Below are 6000 nucleotides of genomic sequence, written 5' to 3'. Positions count from 1 at the left end.
TAATAAATGACTGTCAACTGACTTGTAGTTTCATTCATTCATTGCATAGAAGAACAGTATTTCTTTCTGCCAAAAGGAAGAAAGGGAATTCGCCGTTAATTCATTTTTTTCCTAATGTTGTTTTCTAAAAGATATCTGACAGTATTTGCCATTCTCAGTAGACTATAAAGGTAACCAAAGGCTTAAGACTGAGTCTTGGGACACATGAAAAGGAAAAGGAGGGAGGAGAGCAATGAAGAAAGACTAGTCAAAAAGGTAAAATAAACTGGACAGCTCCATTTTGTGTAGGCAAAGGATCACAACCCTTATAAGTAAGAGGTGTTATGTGGTATTGCAATGCTGCACAGAAAACAAAATGAATAAACTTACATAGGAATGCTGGATTTTTGAGAATCACAAAGTTGAGACAACTTGGAGTCAGGAAGACCTGAGTTCAAATGTGACCTCAGGCACTTACTAGCTCTATGACCCTGAACCAGTCAGTTGAGGACAGTTTCCTCAACTGTAACATGAAAATAATAATAGTACCTTCTTCCCAGGCTTGTTGTGAGAATAAAATGAGATATCTGTGAAGTGCCTTGCAAACATTAAATAAATAAGAGCTGTTATTGTGATTATTATTATTTGAAGACCCTTCCCCCAAATAATAATATTATAAGCTCATGAGTCCTACTTTTTGTTTTAATAAATTATCATATATTTCCAGTTGCCTGACTGGCATTTATAATTAAAACAGAGATTGAAACATCCTTCTATTTTAATATAACTTACAAAATCACTTATTATATCCACACATATTTCCTCTGAATTCATAAATAGCCTAGACAACAACTATAGGGTTTTTTTTAATTAAAAATTAGAAGTATTTTTTAAATGACCTAATGCTTGCATGTATTCTTTTATTTAAAACCTCTTCATTTACAGAATCTTCATTCAGTGTCAAATTTCATGACTAATGTGAAAATTCAGAAACTAATATGTTTAATTACCCAAGATCTTTGTTTTTCTCTGTTGTCTTGCTGATACTTTTTCCTCTATCTAATTACTGTTTTGATTTTAAGGTGGGCTGAGTCACTCTGAGAAGAGGTAAAATTCAACCAGTAAATTTGGCTCCTTGCTGGTGATAATAATGCTGTTTTGTAAGGAAGGAAGAAGAAAAAGAATGAAGGATGGAAGGAAGATAGGAGGGAAAGAAGGAAAGAAGAAGGGAAAGAATGGAGGGAAAGAGGAAAAGAGGGAAGGAAAGGCTGTTATTTGACTTGTCTATACCACCTAGTGGCTAAAATCTAAAATGGACTGAACATGTTAGCACAATCCCTGACCATTTGCTTTTAAAATTATCAATTCCCAAAATCAAAGCCCAGTACAAGGTTTTGTCCTTAATTTTAAAGTAAATTCTTGGGAAGCTACTTACTATAATATCTTTGGAAGGACTGTTGAACAAGAAATTGCTTCCTTTTCAACAACCCAGGAATTTTGAAACTACACTGGAACACTGAGAAGAAGCTGTAGTCTCTTTGTAAGTATCTAAGGAGCTGTAATATAGAAGACAAATTTAAAAATTTACTGATTTTACTCATAGAGCCTAAGAAGAAATAACAGATGGATGTTGCAAGTGAGATAGCTTTAAAGTTCATATGAGAAAGCATTTCTTAACAACTAGAGCTGTTTAAACATGCACTAGATGCCTCAAAATAGTGGGCTTCATCACTAGAGGTTCAAATTGAGGTTAAATGGTGACTACTCTGGGAGGGAATTAATATAGGAGGGAATTGATGTCTCAAGTAAGTGTTTACCTAAGATGGCAATGTATGATCCCTTCTAATGCAGAGATTCTGTGATTCTAAGAATTTTTACCTTTTTCTTTGAGGTGGGCATTGGAAGGGGTATAGAAGAGGGAGGAACATGAATATAAATATAAAGAGTTGGGGGTTCCATACCAGTGTCAGCCTCTATGTTTTCTACCTTTTCAGTTCCTGGCTTTAATATTTCTGTATGAGGGCAGCACAATTTTGAATGCAATCTTAGTAGATTATAGAAACACCACATTTCATACAAACAAATAACTCAGAGGAATAACAAGTAATGAAAACACTAAACTAAAATTCTATTTTTCAAGATGAGTTTTGTGGCTCTTACTGATGTTTGGTGTTTACATAAAGTCAAAGAAATTTGGTTTTTGTGATACTATACTTTCAAACCTCAATAAACTGGAAAATGGGAATGATGTATGATAAAAAATCCATTAAAAATCAGAGCAAGAATAGAATAAACTGAAGATTTTTGAAAGGCATAAAACAAATCATATTAGTATAAAATTTTATAATAAAATTGCCCAAAGGCACATACTTAAAATAAATTTAATTATATTTTAATTACATTCATTTTATTCTATCAATTTTCTATTTTTAATCAGTATTAGAATATTTATCCTCTAAATCAATGATGAATTTTTAGATCATAACTATGTTTTTTGTTATAAAGTCTGCTAAATCAGAGCTGTTAAAATAAGAATGAATCCCCCAAAAAATGCTAACCAAGAGTTATAGAAAGGATTCCTGTTTTAATTTAAAAAAAACCCAATAATTGATCATTTCCTGCTTTCCACCAGGGATATTTTCTTGAATAATTTAATCAAAATGTCTTCAATGGATGCTTATTGTTACTGATTCCTAGGCTAGACACTATATGGGGAGACAAAAAACAGGGTCCCTGGTCTAGAAGGAACTCATAGTCTAGCTGAGATGAGACTAATATAAATAACATCAATATAAAAATATTAGGTCATATAAGACCAAATAGTGCACAGTAGGCTTATGGATGAATTAGTAGTAAAGATAGAGAATATATATTATCATCCACAGACAGATGTGTAAAGAATTATTCTAGGAGGGGCAGCTAGATGGCACAGTGGATAGAGCACCAGCCCTGGAGTCAGGAGGACTTGAGTTCAAATCTTGCCTCAGACACTTAATCATTACCTAGCCGTGTGGCCTTGGGCAAGCCACTTAACCCCATTATGCCTAGGCATAATGGGGTTAAGTGGCTTGCCCAAGGCCACACGGCTAGGTAATGATTAAGTGTCTGAGGTCGGATTTGACCCCAGGTACTCCTGACTCCAAGGCCGGTGCTCTATCCACTTCACCACCTAGCCGCCCCCTCAAAAACATTTTTTTAAAGAATTATTCTAGGTGTTGGTAATACAGTAAAAGAGGAACTTGGCTGTCCCACTACTTAAAACATTATTGCAATATAGCCTCACTGTAAATGTGAATATAATTAATTAGTGTCAGAATAGGGGAGGGCAAAAGACCACTGAACTCAATTCTTCTACCATCTAATTCTGGCTTCTGAACCTCCTGAAGAAGTGAGTCTGTCTCAGCTAACCTTTGATATTCAGTTTTCTCATCTAAAATGAGATCCTTATTACTAGTTACAACAACTCACGGGGATTTTGCAAGAAAAGCAATCTGAACCCACTGCTGGAATGAATCATAACATTCTTCTCATTTGAATAATTCATGTCAAAAATAGAAAACAACAGGAAGTTAGGTGGCAACAGTGCCTGGAGTCAGGAGGACCTGAGTTCAAATGAGGCCTCAGAACCTTACTAGCTGTGTGACACTGGACAAGTTACTTAACTCCATGCCTCAAAAAAAAATTAAGTAATAATAATAATTATTATTATTATAATAACTAGTCATTAGATATCATTTTACTCCTATCAGATTGGCTAAAATGCTAGAAGGGGAAATTAACAAATGTTGGATAGAATGTGGAAAAATGAGACCTTAATTCATTGTTGGTGGATATGTGAATTCATCCACTCATTTTGGAAAGACATTTGGAATTATACCTAAGGAGTTATTAAACTGTCTATAATCTTTAACTCAGCAACACCACTACTAGGTCTATTTCCAAAGATGACTGGAGAAAATGGAAAAGAATGTTCATAATTCTAAGATATTTATAGCAACTCTCATTTTGGTGGCAAAGAACTAGAAAATACAAGGATACCTATAAATTGGAAAATGGCTAAAAAATATTGTGGTATAGGTTCATTAGTGGAATATTACTCTACTATAAGATATGATGAGTTCAATAATTTTATTAAGGCATCGAGAGATGTCCATGAAATAATGAAGATGGGGCAGTTAGGTGGCACAGTGGATAGAACACTGGCATTGGACTCAGGAGTACCTGAGTTCAAATCTGACCTCAGACACTTAATAATTACCTAGATTTGTGGCCTTGGGCAAGCCACTTAACTCCATTGCCTTGCAAAAAATTAAAAATTAAAAAAATAAAAAATAATGAAGAGCAAAATGAGTAGAACCAAGAGAACATTATTTATAGCAATAACAATATTGTTTTAAGAACAACTTTGAGCATAATATAGCAATGTGGTCTTAAGAACAATTTTGAGTAACCAAATCACTCTATTACAAATATATAAAATAAATCTCAAAATTTCTATGAAAGAAGATGCTGTTTGAATCCAGAAAGTAATATTGCTAATGGTATAAGAAATGATGAGCTGGTTGATTTTTGAAAAACATGGAAAGATTGGACTATAATCTTACATATGTGTGTAACAGTATATAAGTGCATATATATGTGTGTGTGTTTATAGATATATATGTATATATGCCTACACACATACATATATGAATATATACATGCATTTCTTCATACATAATTGTAGCTTTCTTTAGGGTGGGGAGGAGGGAAAGGGAAAAATAAAACAGTGTACAGCAGAAAAAAAGAAAACCAACAAAAAAAGCAAAGAAAAATTGGGCAGTTTTGAAAACAATGTGTAATATTTAATATATAGCCTTTCTTGAAATAGAAATTTATTGTTTTATATTAAATCCTCTCTCATGAACTACTGTGTACATAATAAATCTTTTTTCTTTTCTTGCTTTGCATTTGTATAAATATTTTAAAATTTATCCCCCAAAATGAAATTACTGATTTTTAAAGTGTCAAACTTGGTATCAGGAAAACAATCTGGGTTCAAATTCTACCTCTAACACAATAGTGTGATAATCAGCAAGTTATTAAATCTCTCTAGGATGGAAACCTGGAGTAGATCCAACTCTAAAATGATATGGTTACCTGTATCTCCAACAGTATGTTGTTTTTCCCTTTATAGGGGAAAATTCTAAACTCTACTCTAAAATGAAAGAGATGGATGAAATAGTTTCTAAAATCCCTCGCAGTTCTAAAGCTATCCTATAATAACCTCCCAGACGTACTGAGGTCTCTAAATTTTTTTGCTGTTTATTGTTTGTTCTTCATTCTCAAAGAGGACTAATGATGTGGGGTTGGGGAAGGGGAATTAGTTTGTTCTGACTACAAGATTTCTGTATGCTTTCAGCTGCTTTTTGGGCTTCTCTGTAATTATACTGTTCATTATCTTCCACTATCTTCCTCCATGAGATTTGACAAATGTACTCTGGCCTCATTATTCTTGACAACTACATTAAAAAAATTTTATTTTATTTTTATTTATGGAATTAAATAAACATTTTCATAATATACCATAATAAAAAGATGATTGCACATGAAACTTCAACTCTACTATATATAATTTGTTATTCCTTTTAAACATACAACAGTTATCATGTAAATTTCTTTTTTTTCCTTCCTTCTACAATTCTTCCCCCCTTTCCCTGGAGGTGACCATCATTAGACAAAATAAGAAAATGCATTACACACACACACACACACACACACACACACACACACACACACACACAAACTTATTCTATGCATCTATTTATCAGTACTTTCTTCATATGTCCTTTATAGTTCATCTGGGTATTTATAATAGTCAAAATTTGCTCAAAGTCCTTCTTAAAAAAATTACTATTACTCTATACAATGTTCCAAAGGTTCTGCTCTTCATTATTTCATGCAATTCTTTCCATGCTTTTCTAAGATCCTTGAGCTCAACATTTCTTATAGTGTAGTAGTATTCCAATCATATACCATAAC

The sequence above is a fragment of the Macrotis lagotis genome, chromosome 1 (assembly GCF_037893015.1).
Source record: "Macrotis lagotis isolate mMagLag1 chromosome 1, bilby.v1.9.chrom.fasta, whole genome shotgun sequence".
In the NCBI taxonomy this organism is placed as follows: Eukaryota; Metazoa; Chordata; class Mammalia; order Peramelemorphia; family Peramelidae; genus Macrotis; species Macrotis lagotis.
The sequence above is the reverse complement of the archived record's forward strand: the minus strand, read 5'-3'. Positions refer to the sequence as shown.